A 16,631-nucleotide genomic window follows, 5' to 3' on the forward strand; every position below is an offset into this window, starting at 1 on the left:
AAATCTTGGATATCCTTGTTAACTTTATGTCTCATTGATCTGTCTAATGTTGACAGTGGGGTGTTAAAGTCTCCCATTATTGTTGTGTGGGAGTCTAAGTCTCTTTGTAGGTCTCTAAGGACTTGCTTTATGAATCTGGGTGCTCCTGTATTGGGTGCACATATATTTAGGATAGTTAGCTCTTGTTGAATTGATCCCTTTACCATTATGTAATGGCCTTCTTTGTCTCTTTTGATCTTTGTTGGTTTAAAGTCTGTTTTATCAGAGACTAGGATTGCAACCCCTGCTTTTTTTTTTGTTTTCTATTTGCTTGGCAGATCTTCCTCCATCCCTTTATTTTGAGCCTACGTGTGTCTCTGCACGTGAGATGGGTCTCCTTAATACAGCACACTGATGGGTCTTGACTCTATCCAGTTTGCCAGTCTGTGTCTTTTAATTGGAGAATTTAGCCCGTTTACATTTAAGGTTAATATTGTTATGTGTGAATTTGATCCTGTCATTGTGATGTTAGCCGGTTATTTTGCTCATTAGTTGATGCAGTTTCTTCCTAGCATCAGTGGTCTTTACAATTTGGCATGGTTTTGCAGTGGCTGGTACTGGTTGTTCCTTTCCACATTTAGTGCTTCCTTCAGGAACTCTTGTAAGGCAGGCCTGGTGGTGACAAAATCTCTCAGCATTTGCTTCTCTGTAAAGGATTTTATTTCTCCTTCACTTATGAAGCTTAGTTTGGCTGGATATGAAATTCTGGGTTGAAAATTCTTTTCTTTAAGAATGTTGAATATTGGCCCCCACTCTCTTCTGGCTTGTAGAGTTTCTGCTGAGATATCAGCTGTTAGTCTGGTGGGCTTCCCTTTGTGGGTAACCCAACCTTTCTCTCTGGCTGCCCTTAACATTTTTTCCTTCATTTCAACTTTGGTGAATCTGACAATTATGTGTCTTGGAGTTGCTCTTCTCGAGGAGTATCTTTGTGGCATTCTCTGTATTTCCTGAATTTGAAAGTTGGCCTGCCTTGCTAGATTGGGGAAATTCTCCTGGATAATATCCTGAAGAGTGTTTTCCAACTTGGTTGCATTCTTCCCGTCACTTTCAGGTACACCAATCAGGTGTAGATTTGGTCTTTTCACACAGTCACATATTTCTTGGAGGCTTTGTTTATTTCTTTTTACTCTTTTTTCTCTAAACTTCTCTTCTTGCTTCATTTCATTCATTTGATCTTCAATCACTGATACTCTTTCTTCCACTTGATCGAATCAGCTACTGATGCTTGTGCATGCACCATGGTGTTCTCGTGCCATGGTTTTCAGCTCCATCAGGTCATTTAAGGTCTTCTCTACGCTGTTTATTCTAGTTAGCCATTCGTCTAATCTTTTTTCAAGGTTTTTAGCTTCTTTGCAATGGGTTCGAACATCCTTCTTTAGCTCGGAGAAGTTTGTTATTACTGATCGTCTGAAGTCTTCTTCTCTCAACTCATCAAAGTAATTCTCCATCCAGCTTTGTTCCGTTGCTTGCGAGGAGCTGTGTTCCTCAGTTAGGAATGCAGAAATCACCCGTCTTCTGTGTTGCTTATGCTGGGAGCTGTAGAGTGGAGCTGTTCCTATTCGGCCATCTTGGAACCACTGACTCTCATCTTTTAAAGATGAGATTTGGACACAGAGCCAAACAATATCAGACCTTGTCTCAAAAAAAAAAAAAAAAAAGATTAATTATTCACCTATCATGTGACCCAACCATTCCACTCCTAGGTATTTACTCAAAAGAAATGAAAGCATATGTCCATACAAAGACTATACATCAATGTTCATAGCAGCTTTATTTGCAATGGCCCCAAACTGAAAATAATCCAAATGTCCATCAACAAGTGGGTGGTAAACAAATGGTGGAACATCCACACAATGGAATACTACTCAGCAATAAAAAAGAACGAACTAGTGTGTATGGTGTGGATCCCTAAGTGAATGAATCTCAACAATTATGTTAAGTAAATGAAGCCAGACAAAAAAGAGCTTATCCTGTATAATTCCATTTATATAAAATCCTAGAAGTGGGAGGATTGCTTAAGGCCAGGAGTTTGAGACCAGCCTGAGCAACATAGCAAGACCCTGTCTCTAAAAAAAATAGGAAAAAGTTAGCCAGGTGTGGTTTGTGTGCCTACACTCCCAGCTACTTAGGAGGCTGAGGCAGGAGGATCACTTGAGCCTAGGAGTTTGAGGCTGCAGTGAGCTGTGATTATACCACTGCACTCCAGCCTGGACAACAGAGCAAGGCCTCATGTCTAAACATAAATAAATAGGTTGGGAACAGTGGCTCACGCCTGTAGTCCCAGCACTTTGGGAAGCCGAGGCAGGTGGATCACGAGGTCAGGAGTTCAAGACCAGCTTGGCCAAGATGGTGAAACCCCATCTCTACTAAAAATATAAAAAATTAGCCGGGCGTGGTGACACGTGCCTGTAATCCCAGCTACTCAGGAGGCTGAGGCAGGAGAATCTCTTGAACCTGGAAGGCGGACATTGCAGTGAGCCGAGATTGTGCCACTGCACTCCAGCCTGGGCGACAGAGCAAGATTCCATCTCAAAAAATAAATAAATAAATAAATAAAATAAAAATAATAAATAAATAAAAATATAAGATGACATTCTAGAAAATGCAGATTAACCTGTGGTGATAGAAAGTTGACCAGTGGTTGCCTGGGAGCAGGGTGGGTGAAGAATCAAATTAACAAAGAAGTACAAGGGCGCCTTTGGGGCTGATAGATATGGTCATCTTTTTTTTTTTTTTTTTTTGAGATGGAGTTTCACTCTTGTTGCCCAGGCTGGAATGCAATGGTGCAATCTCGGCTCACTGCAACCTCCACCTCCTGGACTCAAGAGATTCTCCTGCCCCAGCCTTCCAAGTAGCTAGGATTACCGGCGCCTGCCACCATGCCTGGCTAATTTTTGTATTTTTAGTAGAGACAGGGTTTCACCATGTTGGCGAGGCTGGTCTCAAACTCCTGACCTTAGGTGATCCACCTGCCTTGGCCTCCCAAAGTGCTAGGTTTACAGGCGTGACCTATCACGCTTGGCCTGCACGTGGTCATCATCTTGATTGTAATGATTTGCACACCTATGTCAACACTTATGAACACTTGCGTACACTTCAAATAATTCAGTTTCTTTTACTTCAATTATACCTCAGTAGAGCTATTTTTAAAATACGTATCTTTGATTAGATCATGGTCTTAACAAAGCCGCTCTAACTCAAATTTTGGAGAAATGTGACATGAGACAAGGTATCACATGATGTTAAGAAATTATTGCAGCCAGGTGTAGCGGTTCATGCCTGTAATCCCGCACTTTGGGAGGCCAAGATGAGAGGATTACTTGAGCCCAGGAGTTTGAGACAAGCCTGAGCAATGTAATGAGACCCCATCTCTACAAAAATATCAAAAAATTAGCTGGGCATGGTGGCACATGCCTGTAGTCGCAGCTACTCAGGAGGCTGAGGAGGGAAGATTGCTTGAGCCTGGGAGGTTAAGGCTACAGTGACTGATCACGCCACTGCATTCCAGCCTGGGCCACAGAGCAAAACCTCATGTTAAAAAAAAAAAAAAAAAAAGATAAATTATTGCTAATTTTTTTTTTTTTGAGACCGAGTCTCACCCTGTCGCCCAGGCTGGAGTGCAGTGACACGATCTCAGCTCACTACAACCTCCGCCTCTTGGGTTCAAGCAATTCTCCTGCCTCAGCCTCCTGAGTAGCTGGGATTACAGGTGCGCACCACCACACCCTGCTAATTTTTTTGTATCTTTAGTAGAGACAGGGTTTCACCACGTTGGCCAGGCTGGTCTCGAATTCCTGACCTCAGGTGATCTGCCCGCCTTGGCCTCCCAAAGTGCTGGGATTACAGGCGTGAGCCACCGTACCCGGCCTGCTAATTTTATTAGTTATGAAAATGTAATAAAATGTCCTAATTTATTTTTAAAATGTGAGGAGGGATGGGAGGCCCTCAAATGGGCTCCATAAACAGCTCTGGAGCTAGCTTCCACCTCATGGCCAACCAGGGGTGGCTGTGCGCTAGCCTGCAGGTCTCCAACCTGTCCAGCCCAGTTGTCTTGGAGATGGGGATGGGAAGTGGGCAGAGAGAAGCTCTCAATCCTTCTGACTTCCTTGGAAATGTCCTTGGAGCCATTGTACTTAACAGTAAATCTTTGCCTTCTGCACAGGGACTCTTTGTCTTAACCCTCTGGGGCCGCTGGCTCTGAGGCAGTCGCTGTTGTCTAGATCAGGTTTCTGCCTGTACACCTCTTTCTTTCTTGCTGGCAGACACCGTTTGTGTGTGTGTCCCACTCCTCCCAGGGGCTCAGGAAAATCATTCTATTCTACCCAGCTTAAGGGGTAAATCCTGATTGGTGTAGGCTAGTCTTCTTTGCAGAGATTGGTTTAGGAGTTGGCATGTGAATCAATGAGATTTGAGAAAAGGATGGGGAGGGAGACTGTATTAGTCCTTTCCTGCCACTGTAACAAAATACCTTAGACTGGAGAATTGAGAGATAGCATAACTGTATTGCTCACAGCTACAGAAGCTGGAAGTCCAAAATCAGGGCACCAGCAGATTCAGTGTCTGATGAGAGCTTAGTCTCTGCTTCCAAGATGGGACCTTGTTGCTGTGTCCTCTGGAGGGGACAAATGTTGTGCCCTCCCATAACACAAAAGATGAAAAGGCAAAAAAGAGATGAATGCTGTTTCTTCACGGCACAAAAGGTGGAAAGGCAAAAGGAAGACAGGCTAGCTAGTTCCCTCCTGCCCTTTTGTAAGACACTAATCCCATCCGTGAGGACAGAGCCCTGGTGGCCTAATCATCTCCTAAAGGCTCCACCTCTTAATACTGCTGCGCTGGGGATTCCATTTCAACATGAATTTTGGAGGAGGCACAAACACTGGCACCATAGCAGAGTCTTCTGGGAAATGTTTCCTTGCTCTTAAAAAGGGCTCCAAGGGCTAGGCATCCTTCCTCTCATAGCGGATGTTGTTGTTTCTGGATATGACGCCTAGAGCTGTGGCAGCTCTCCTGAGACAATACGCAGAGCCCTTCCTAGGACAGACCAAGCCAGTACGCATGGGAGAGGAAAGACAGGAAGAGCCTGAGCCTGACGCTGCTGCTGAGTCACAGATTAGCCCATTCTGGAGCTGCCCTCACCTCCCCTCTTCCTGCTGTATGAATTAATAAACTTTCCGTATTGTTTTTTTTGTTTTGTTTTGTTTTTGAGATGGAGTTTCACTCTTGTTGCCCAGGCTCACCTCCTTGATTCTTGCTGTATGAATTTGTAAACTTTCTTTTTTTTTTTTTTTTTGAGACGGAGTTTCACTCTTGTTGCCCACGCTGGAGTGCAGTGGTGTGATCTCGACTGACTGCTGCCTCCGCCTCCCAGGTTCAAGTGATTCTCCTGCCACAGCCTCCTGAGTAGCTGGGACTACAGGCGCCTGCCACCACACCTGGCTAATTTTTGTGTTTTTAGGAGAGATGGGGTTTTGCCATGTTGGTCAGGCTGGTCTCAAACTCCTGACCTCAGGTGATCCGCCCGCCTCAGCCTCCCAAAGTGCTGGGATTACAGGGATGAGCCATCGTGCCTGGCCTTATTGTTGAATCCATTAAAGATAAACTAAAATAGGCTGGGCACAGTGGCTCACACTTGTAACCCCAGCACTTTGGGAGGCCGGGGAGGGCGGATCACGAGGTCAGGAGATCAAGACCATCCTGGCTAACATGGCAAAACCCCGTCTCTACTAAAAATACAAAAAATTAGCCCGGCGTGGTAGCTGGCGCCTGTAGTCCCAGCTACTCAGGAGGCTGAGGCAGGAGAATGGCATGAACCTGGGAGGCGGAGCTTGCAGTGAGCCGAGATCGTGCCACTGCACTCCAGCCTGGGCGACAGAGCAAGACTCCGTCTCAAAAAAAAAGAAAAAAGAAAAAAGAAAAAAAAAGGTGCAAGATACAAGGTGCTAGACTTCAACAAAATTGCTCATTAAAAGGGACCATGAAAAAAACTGAAAAAGCAAGCTGCAGGCTGGGAGAAAACATGTGCAAAACATATATTTGACCCCCTCCCTCCAAAAGAAATCCATCTGGAAAATATAAAGAATGCCTACAAATCAATAATAAGACCAATTACTTGATTTTTAGAAATTGGCAAAAGTCTTCAACAGGACTCTTACACAAGAAGCCACTTAAATGGCCAATAAGCACATGAGGGGATGCTCAACATCATTAGTCATGAGGAAAATGCAAATTAAAGCCACAAAGCTACTACCATGCACCTACCAGAATGACTAAAGTGAAAAAAAGTAATAACAATTCCACATTTGACAAGGCTGTGGAGCAACTGGAACTCTCATACACTGCTGATGTGAGTGTAAAACTGCACAACCACTCAGGAGACCTGTTTAGCAGCTTTGAATAACATTAAGCACTCACTTACCTTATGACCCAGCAATTCTGCCCTGAGGTATATATTTAAGAGCAATGAGGGCATAATGTCTGCAAGACTTATACAAGAATATTCATAGCAACTTTATTCATATGGCCAAAACAAGAAACAATCAAAATGCCTATCATCTAGGAGAATAAATAAAATATGATATATTCATATAATGATATAGGACTTAGCAAGTAACAAAACAAACTTCTATGGATACATGCGATAACATGGATGCATCTCAAACACATTATGTCAAGTAGAAGAAGCCAGATGGAGAATTTGTGCTAGGATAATATCATTTTTATGAAGTTCAAAACTAATTGATGGTGATAAAAGTTAGAACAGTGGGCCGGGCATGGTGGCTCTCGCCTGTAATCCCAGCACTTTGGGAGGCTGAGGTGGGCGGATCACTTGAGGTCAGGAAATCGAAACCAGCCTGGCCAATATGGTGAAACCCCGTCTCTACTAAAAATACAAAAATTAGTCAGGTGTGGTGGTGCGCGCCTGTAACCCCAGCTACTTGGGAGGCTGAGGCAGGAGAATTGCTTGAACCTGGGAGGTGGAGGTTGCAGTGAGCCAAGATCACGACACTGCACTCCAGTGTGGGTGACAGGGCAAGACTCTTTCTCAAAAACAAAACAAAACAAAACAAAACAGTGGTTAGCTCTGGGTTATGTGAATATCAGCTGGACAAGGGCAGAAGGGAACTTTCTGATGTGATGCAAATGTTCTATATCTTGAGCTGAGTGTCGGTTACATGGGCATGCAAACGATAAAATGTATCAAGCTATACATTCAAAATTTGTGTATTTTTCTGTGTGTAAAGTATACCTCCATAGAGTACTACATTCATGCATTGCTTAATGATAAGGATACATTCTGAGAAATGTATCCTTAGGTGATTTTGCCATTGTGCAAACATTCTGGAGTGTACTTACACAAAACTAGATGGGATAGCCTACTACACACCTAGGCTATGTGTACAGCTTATTGCTCCTAGGCTAAAAACCTGTACTGCATGTTACTGTACTGAATAGTGTAAGGAAATAGTAACACAATGGTTATTTGTGCCATGGTAATTTTTAAGCTCCATTATAATCTTATAGGACCACTGTTGTATATGTGGTCCACCATTGACCATGACGTTGTTGTGCAGTGCATGACTGTATTTGCATTTTTTAAGAAATACCATTCACCAGAGAAGCTGGTCTATTCAATTTTTAAAAAGAGTTTAGCAGAGGGCCGGGTGCGGTGGTTCATGCCTGTAATCCCAGCACTTTGGGAGGCCGAGGCGGGCAGATCACGAGGTCAGAAGATCGAGACCATCCTGGCTAACACGGTGAAACCCCATCGCTACTAAAAATACAGAAAATTAGTCGGGCAGGGTGGCAGGCGCCCATAGTCCCAGCTACTCGGGAGGCTGAGGCAGGAGAATGGCCCGGGAGGCAGAGCATGCAGTGAGCTGAGATCACGCCACTCACTGCACTCCAGCCTGGGCAACAGAGCAAGACTCCGTCTCAAAAAAAAATAGTTTAGCAGAGTTGCCAGATATAAATTCAATATCTAATAAATTAAAGTTTAATGAATGTATATACATCATCAAGTTAGAAAATGCAAATTAAAAATTTACAATAGCAATGAAAAATATAAGATATTGAAAATAAATCTAACAGGCCGGGCGAAGTGGCTCACGCCTATAATCCCAGCACTTTGGAAGGCTGAGGCGGGCGGATCACGAGGTCAGGAGATCGAGACCATCCTGGCTAACACAGTGAAACCCCGTCTCTACTAAAAATACAAAAAATTAGCCGGGCGAGGTGGCGGGCGCCTGTAGTCCCAGCTACTCGGGAGGCTGAGGCAGGAGAATGGCGTAAACCCTGGGGGGCGGAGCCTGCAGTGAGCTGAGATCGCGGCACTGCACTCCAGCCTGGGCGACAGCGAGACTCCGTTTCAAAAAAAAAAAAGGAAAAAAAAAGAAAATAAATCTAACAAAAGATGTGTAAAAACCTTTTTTTAAAAGAAGTGGGGTCTTGCTATATTGCCTGGGCTGGTCTTGAACTCCTGGGCTCAAGCAATCCACCCACCTTTGCCTCCTAAAGTGTTGGGATTACAGGCATAAGCCATTGTACCCAGTCCTGTAAAATCTTATAAGCCACTGTACCCAGCCCTGTAAAATCTTTTTTTTTTTTTTTTTTTTGGGACAGAGTCTCGCTCTGTTGCCGAGGCTGGAGGGCAGTGTCGTGATCTCGGCTCACTGCAAGCTCTGCCTCCCAGGTTCAGCCATTCTCCTGCCTCAGCCTCCCAAGTAGCTGGTACTACAGGCACCTGCCACCACGCCCGGCTAATTTTTTGTATTTTTAGTAGAGATGGGGTTTCACCGTGTTAACCAGCATGGTATCGATCTCCTGACCTCATGATCTGCCCGCCTTGGACTCCCAAAGTGCTGGGATTACAGGTGTGAGCCACCACACCCAGCCTGTAAAATCTTTATGTAGAAAATTATAGCACCTTACTGAAAGGCAATAAGAAAACCAATTGGTGAGCAACACCATGTTTGTGGAAAGACTCAATGCTGTAAAACTGTTATTTCTCCCCAAATTGATTTAATACTGTTTCCATCAAATCATAACAAAACTTTGCACACATTTCACCAAAAAAAAAAAAAAAAAAAAAAAAAAAAAAAAAAAAAAAAAAATTTGTGCCTAGATCCTATAAATCAATTAGGAGGACAAAAAATTCAATAGAAAAATGTTTAAAAATATGAACAGGTGCTGGGTGTGGTGGCTCATGCCTGTTAATTCCAGCACTTTGGGAGGCTGAGGTGGGCAGATCACTTGAGGTCAAGAGTTCAAGATCAGCCTGGCCAACATGGTGAAACCCCATCTCTACTAAAAATACAAAAGTTAGCCAGGCGTGGTGGCAGTCCTCTGTAATCATAGCTACTCAGGAGGCTGAGGTAGGAGAATCACTTGAACCCAGGAGGTGGAGGTTCCAATGAGCTGAGATCACACCACTGCACTCCAGCCTGGGCGACGGAGTGAGACACTGTCTCAAAAAACCAAACCAAACCAAAACAAAACAAACCATAAACAGGTATTTCACAGAAAACACAAATGGCCCATTAAATATATGAAAATATACTCACCTTCATTAGTAAAAAGGGGAAATGTAAATAAAACCACAAATTTTCATTTCATGCCCACTAGTTTGGAAAAAAATTAGAAGACTGACAAAATGCTGGTGAAATGTAACTATTAAACTGCAGTGGGACTAGAGGTGAGTACACTCACTTTGAAGAAAAGTTTTACATTATTTGGTAAAAGTGAACATTCACACACCCTGAGACCCAGCAGTTCTACTCCTGGAGATATGGATGGAATAGTCACAGAGCACTGTTTATTAGATCAAAAACAAAATAGCCCAAGTACCCATTACAGTAGAGTGAATAAATGAATTGTGGTTCAGTCACACAATAGAATACTATATTATAGTGGAACAGAAAACTATAGCTCCATGCATTAACATGGATGTAGCTGATGATATTTTCCAGACGGCCACCACCATACAGCCCGTCTCACATGCTCTTCTCACCTTTTGAGATGCCAGTGACATATTATATCTTTCTTGTAGTCTCATAGGTCCCTGAAACTGTTTTTTTTCCCCTCCTGCAGTCTATTTTCTCTCTGGTTCAGTTTCAGTCTATTTTCCCTGTGGTTCCAATCAGGTCATTTCTATTCTGTGTTTCAGTTCACGGATTCTTTCTTCTGTCCTCCCGTTCTTCTGTTGAGCACATCCACTAAGCTTTAAAATTTTAGTCATTGTCTTTTTCAGTTTGAGCATTTCCATTTGGTGCTGCATATGTTAACTAGCTTGATTTAGCCATTTCACAATGTCTACATATATCAAAACATCATTTGTATACCATAAGTATATAATTTTTTTTTGGTCAACAAAAATAATAAAATTTCTATTTGGTTCTTCTCTCTCTCTCTCTCTTCCTCCCTCTGTCCCTCTGTGCCAATGCCTGTAAGAATACTTTTTTGTTGTTGTTGTTGAGACGGAGTCTCACTCTATCGCCCAGGCTGGAGTGCAGTGGCACGATCTAGGCTCACTGCAAGCTCTGCCTCCCGGCTTCATGCCATTCTCCTGCCTCAGCCTCCCAAGTAGCTGGGACTACAGGCGTCCGCCACCACGCCCGGCTAATTTTTTGTATTTTTAGTAGAGACTGGGTTTCACCGTGTTAGCAAGGATGGTCTCGATCTCCTGACCTCGTGATCGGCCTGCCTCAGCCTCCCAAAGTGCTGGGATTACAGGCGTGAGCCCGGCCAATAATACCTTTTTTAAACAAACAAACAAACAAAAAACAGTCTTCCTCTGTGGCACAGGCTGGAATGCAGTGGTGTGATCACAGCTCACTGCAGCCTTGACCTCTCAGGCTCAAGTGATCCTCCCACCTCAGCCTCCCGAGTAGCTGGGACCACAGGTGTGCACCACCACACCTGGCTAATTTGTTGTAGAGACAGGGTTTTGCCGTGTTGCCCAGGCTGGTCTCAAACTTCTGGGTTCAAGTAATCTGCCCACCTCAGCCTCCCAAAGTGCTGGGATTACAGGCAGGATCCACTGCACCTGGTCTATATCTTCTATTTCTTAGCTGAGACTTGCTATGTTTTTGTTTCAAGTGTGTTAGCAATTGCTCACGGAAGCATTTTATAATGGCTGCTTTAACATCTTCATCAGATAATTCTAACATCTCCATCATCATGGTGTTGGCATCTATTCATTGTCTTTTGACATTCAGTGTGAGAGATCTTCCTGGTTCTCAGCATGACTGGTGATTTTCTTTTTCTTTTTTTTTTTTTTTTTTTTTTTGGAGATGGAGTCTTGCTCTGTCGTCCAGGCTGGAGTGCAGTGGCGCCATCTCGGCTCATTGCCAACTCCGCCTCCCGGGTTCACGCCATTCTCCTGCCTCAGCCTCCCGAGTAGCTGGGACTACAGGCGCCCGCCACCACGCCCGGCTAATTTTTTGTATTTTTAGTAGAGACGGGGTTTCACTGTGTTAGCCAGGCTGTTCTCGATCTGCCGACCTCGTGATTCGCCCGCCTCGGCCTCCCAAAGTGCTGGGATTACAGGCGTGAGCCACCGCGCCCGGCCAATTCCAGCACTTTGGGAGGCCGAGGCAGGTGGCTCACGAGGTCAGGAGATGGGGATCATCCTGGCTAACACAGTGAAACCCCGTCTCTACTAAAAATACAAAAAATTAGCTGGGCGTGGTGGCGGGCGCCTGTGGTCCCAGCTACTCGGGAGGCTGAGGCAGGAGAATAGCGTGAACCCGGGAGGCGGAGCTGGCAGTGAGCCGAGATGGCGCCACTGCACTCCAGCCTGGGGGACAGAGCGAGACTCCGTCTCAAAAAAAAAAAAAAAAAAAAAAAAAAATTGCTGTGATTACAGGCATGAGCCACCGCTCTCGTCCTTGACTGGTGATTTTCTACTGAAACCCAGACATGTTAGGTATTACGAGACTCTGGGTCTTACTGAAACCTTGCTTCCCACGCTGCTACTCCAGCACAGGAGGGGAGGTGCTGCCGCGTTGCTGTGAGGTGGAGGCGGAAGTCCAGGTTCCCCACTCAGCACCCATGGACTCTAGAGAAGGGGGCACTGTGCCTTACTTTGGAGGGTGTGGGAGCCCTAGATTCCACTAGACCAGCACTGGCTGTGCGGGGTGGGGGTGTCACCTTACTGCTCTTTCATGGCCTCCACTTTCACCATATTCTCAGGATGGCAGTGACCTTGGAGTGGAGAGAGGGGATGTGATTGGGCAGGAGACGCAGGAGGCTTCAAAAGAACTGTGAATGTTTTATTTTGTAGTTGAGCAGTAGGTATGCAGGTGTTTTTTTCTTTCTTTCTTTTTTTGAGACAGAGCCTCGCTTTGTTGCCCAAGCTGGAGTGCAGTGGCACAATCTCGGCTCACTGCAACCTCTGCCTCCCAGGTTGAAGCGATCCTCCTCCCTGAGCTTCCTAAGTAGCTGGGATTACAGGCGTGCACCACCACGCCCAGCTAATTTTTTTGTATATTTAGTAGAGACGGGATTGCACCATGTTGGCCAGGCTTGTCTCAAATTTCTGACCTCAGGTGATTCACCTGCCTCTGCCTCCCAAAGTGCTGGGATTATAGGCATGAGCCACTGTGCCCAGCCGGTATACAGGTATTAATTTTATTATTATTATATATTACGGAATGTTTTAAAAACAGAAAAACCTAACCACAACAGAGTAGAAATATGCTGTGTTTAGAATATTTGTAACACAGTTAGCTGAGCTCCTCAGACATAGCAATATCCATCGTCTGTAGTATTAAGCACTATCCATGTGCCAGGTGCTGTGCCAAGCACTTCACACACATCATCTTATTTATCCCTCACCACCCTCCTAGGGGACAGATACTAACCCATTTTACAGACAAGGAAGCTCAGGCTCAAAGAGGTTAAGTCGCTTGCCCAGAATCACAGAGTAATATGTGGCTGAGGTGGGACGGGAGCCCAGGCCTGTCTGCAGAGACTGTATTCTTCAACCCACAGCATTGGAACAAGGATGAAACCAATTAATATCATTCATTGTAATCATGGCATGCCATGTCCTACCCACAGCTGATAAAATCCGACAGAAAGCATTAGACTCCCACAGGATGGGTAATATGTCTTGGGAGGACTTTGTGGGCAAAGTGAATACAAGTGGCAGCTGCACCCAAACAAGCCCAGGGTCAGGACCCACCCAGGTGAGCAGAGCTTGGAATTAGCCAGTGAGGCAGGAGCTGTGGCTGAGGCCTGTCCAGCCATGTGGCAGGGCTGTGAAGGCAGGCAGAATAGCAAGGGAGGGACGCCAGAGACGGGGAACCATGAAAGATGTCTCGCCTCCTGTTTCAGAGGGAGGGATCCAACTCGCGGGGCAAGAGCGGCTGGAACTGGAGGGAGAGAATAGTGTCTGCAAGAGCAGAATACCAGACATCAGAGTTAGCAATCCAGGCAGGAGCCAGAACCCAGGGCCACAGAGAGCATGGTCTGCCCTGTCCCACCGCTTTCTCTGTGGCACAGGGGAAAGAGGTTACAGAAATTGAGTGATAATGGCTAAGGTGAATCAGCCACGAACTATAGCCCTCTCAGGAGCTGCAGGCCCTGCCCTACCCAGCCTGCCCAACTGGTGGGTGGCAAAGACCTGTCCGCCCACTAGGACAGGGCAAGAGGCAGAGATACCAGTTGGGAGCTCATGTGGTCACTGTCCATGGGAATGGTGGTTCAGGCCAACAAAATCAGATTGTCCAGCGACAATTGTCAATTCCCACTGTAAGGCCACAGCCCTGGGATGGGAATCCTGGTTGGACTACAGCTCACAGTCAAGGTTGGAGTATTTGTGTAGCCCAGATTCAGGCTGAGTCCCTAGCAGCTGAGAGCCTGCCTAGGATACAGGAAGTGTAGTTGGGCATCTCTGGGTTTAGACATCAAACAAGGAAGGGCGGGGTCAAATGAGGAAAAGTGACCAGGATGGCAAGGGACCCACACCTTACCCTCAGAGCTGCTGCAAAGGCAGTTCTCCTAGCCCTAGTACATCCTAGGCGCCGGTTCACAGCTGGTAGCCTCCTGTAACCTGGACTAGCTGGACAAGTTGGGCCAAATAGATTGTTCCTTTGGAGTCTGATTATTATGAAATATTCTACTTTTTCTCTCATAATACTTCTTGACTTAAAGTTTGTATAATATTTCCGTATTAGCTTTCTTGGGATTAGTGTTGACATGAAATATTGCTTTCTAACCTTTTACTTTCACCTTTTTATGTCCTTATATTTATATTTATTATATTTATTTATTTATTTATTTTTGAGACAGTGTCTCACTAGGTCTCCCAGGCTGGAGTGCAGTGGCTTAATCTTGGCTCACTGCAACTTCTGCCTCCCCATGTCCAAGCAATTCTCATGCCTCAGCCTCCTGAGTAGCTGAGACTACAGGTGTATGCCACCACGCCCGATTAATTTTTTTTTTTTTGAGACCGAGTCTCACTCTGTCACCCAGGCTGGAGTGCAGTGGCGCCATCTCGGCTCACTGCAAGCTCCACCTCCTGGGTTCACACCATTCTCCTGCCTCAGCCTCCTGAGTAGCTGGGACTACAGGTGCCCGCCACCACGCCTGGCTAATTTTTTGTATTTTTAGTAGAGACGGGGTTTCACTATGTTGGCAGGCTGTTCTCAAATGTCTGACCTCAAGTGATCCGTCAGCCTTGGCCTCCCAAAGTGCTGAGATTACAGGCGTGAGCCATCGTGCCCAGCTTACGTCTATATGTGTGTGTATATATATATATATTTTTTTTTGTTTGTTTGGTTTGTGTTTGTTTGTTTGTATAATATTTCCATATTAGCTTTCTTGGGATTAGTGTTGACATGAAATGTTTCTTTCTAACCTTTTGCTTTCACCTTTTTATGTCCTTATATTTATTATATTTATTTATTTATTTATTTTTGAGACAGTGTTCACGCCATTCTCCTGCCTCAGCCTCCCGAGTAGCTGGCACTACAGGCGCCCGCCACCATGCCCAGCTAATTTTTTTTGTTTTTTTTTTAGTAGAGATGGGGTTTCACCGTGTTAGCCAGGATGATCTCAATCTCCTGACCTCGTGATCTGCCCGCCTCAGCCTCCCAAAATGCTGGGATTACAGACGTGAGCCACTGCGCCCAGACTTAATCAATATTTTTTTAAATAATTTCATTTTGTTCTACTGTTAGCTTTTTTTTTTTTTTTTTTTTTTGATGGAGTCTTGCTCTGTTGCCAGGCTGGAGTGCAGTGGTGCGATCTTGGCTCACTGCAAGCTCCGCCTCCCGGGTTCAACAGGTTCAAGCCATTCTCCTGCCTCAGCCTCTGGAGTAGCTGGGATTACAGGAGTGCACCACCACACCCAGCTAATTTTTTTTTTTTTTTTGACAGAGTCTCGCTCTGTAGCCCAGGCTGGAATGCAGTGGCACAATCTTGCTCACTGCTACCTCTGCCTCCTGGGTCCCAGTTCAAGCAATTTTTCTGCCTCAGCCTCCCGAGTAGCTGAGATTACAGGCATGTGCCACCATGCCCAGCTAATTTTTGTATATTTAGTAGAGACGGGGTTTCACCATTTTGGCCAGGCTGGTCTTGAACTCCTGACCTCGTGATCCACCCGCCTCGGTCTCCCAAAGTGCTGGGATTACAGGCGCGAGCCACCGCACCTGGCCTAATTTTTGTATTTTTAGTAGAGACAGGGTTTCACCATGTTGGGCAGGATGGTCTCAATCTCCTCACCTCTTGATCTGCCTGCCTCAGCCTCTCAAAGTGCTGGGATTACAAGCACGAGCCACCGTGCCTGGCCTACTGTTAGCTTTTTAATTGCATTTTCTTTTACTACTATTTTAGTGGTCATCTTAGAGATTATAAAATGCATCCTTGATTTATTTCAATCTACATTAAGTTAGAACATTTACAATTTATACTTAAATGATGCAATAACCTTATAACAGTTAACTCCCATTTAGTACCCACCCTCTTTGGTTTTATTGTTGTCATATATTTACTTTTTTGATTTTTTTTGAGACAGGGTCTTCCTGTGTTGCCTAAGCTGGAGGGCAGTGGCATGATCTTGGCTCACTGGAACCTCAACTTCCTGGGCTCAAACGATCCTCCTGCCTTAGCCTCTCCAGTAGCTGAGAACAGTAGCTGAGACCACAGGCATGCATTGCTGTGCCTGGCTAATTTTTTTAAAAAATTTTTATAGAGATAGGGTCTTGTTATGTTGTCCAGGCTGGTCTGAAAATCCTGGCATCGAGTAATCCTTCCACATGGGCATCCCAAAGTGCTGAGATTACAGGTGTGAGCCACCACACTGGGTCTCATATACTTGCTTTTATGTGAAAAATCTTATGAGATGTTGTTTTAAATAGCCAATATTTGATTCTCATTGGACACATTTTTACTCTTTCCTTGTGCTCTTCATTCCTTCTTGCAGTACCATCAGGGATCATTTTCCATCAGCCTGAAAAATTCCCTCAGCCTGGGCAACATAGGGAGACCTCATCTCTACAAATACTTAAAAAAAATTAGTTGGATATGGTGGTGCACGGCTGTGGTCTCAGCTACTCAGGAGGTTGAGGCAGGGGGATAGCCTGAGCCCG

Source organism: Pan paniscus, chromosome 16, assembly GCF_029289425.2.
Source record: "Pan paniscus chromosome 16, NHGRI_mPanPan1-v2.0_pri, whole genome shotgun sequence".
NCBI classification, from domain to species: domain Eukaryota; kingdom Metazoa; phylum Chordata; class Mammalia; order Primates; family Hominidae; genus Pan; species Pan paniscus.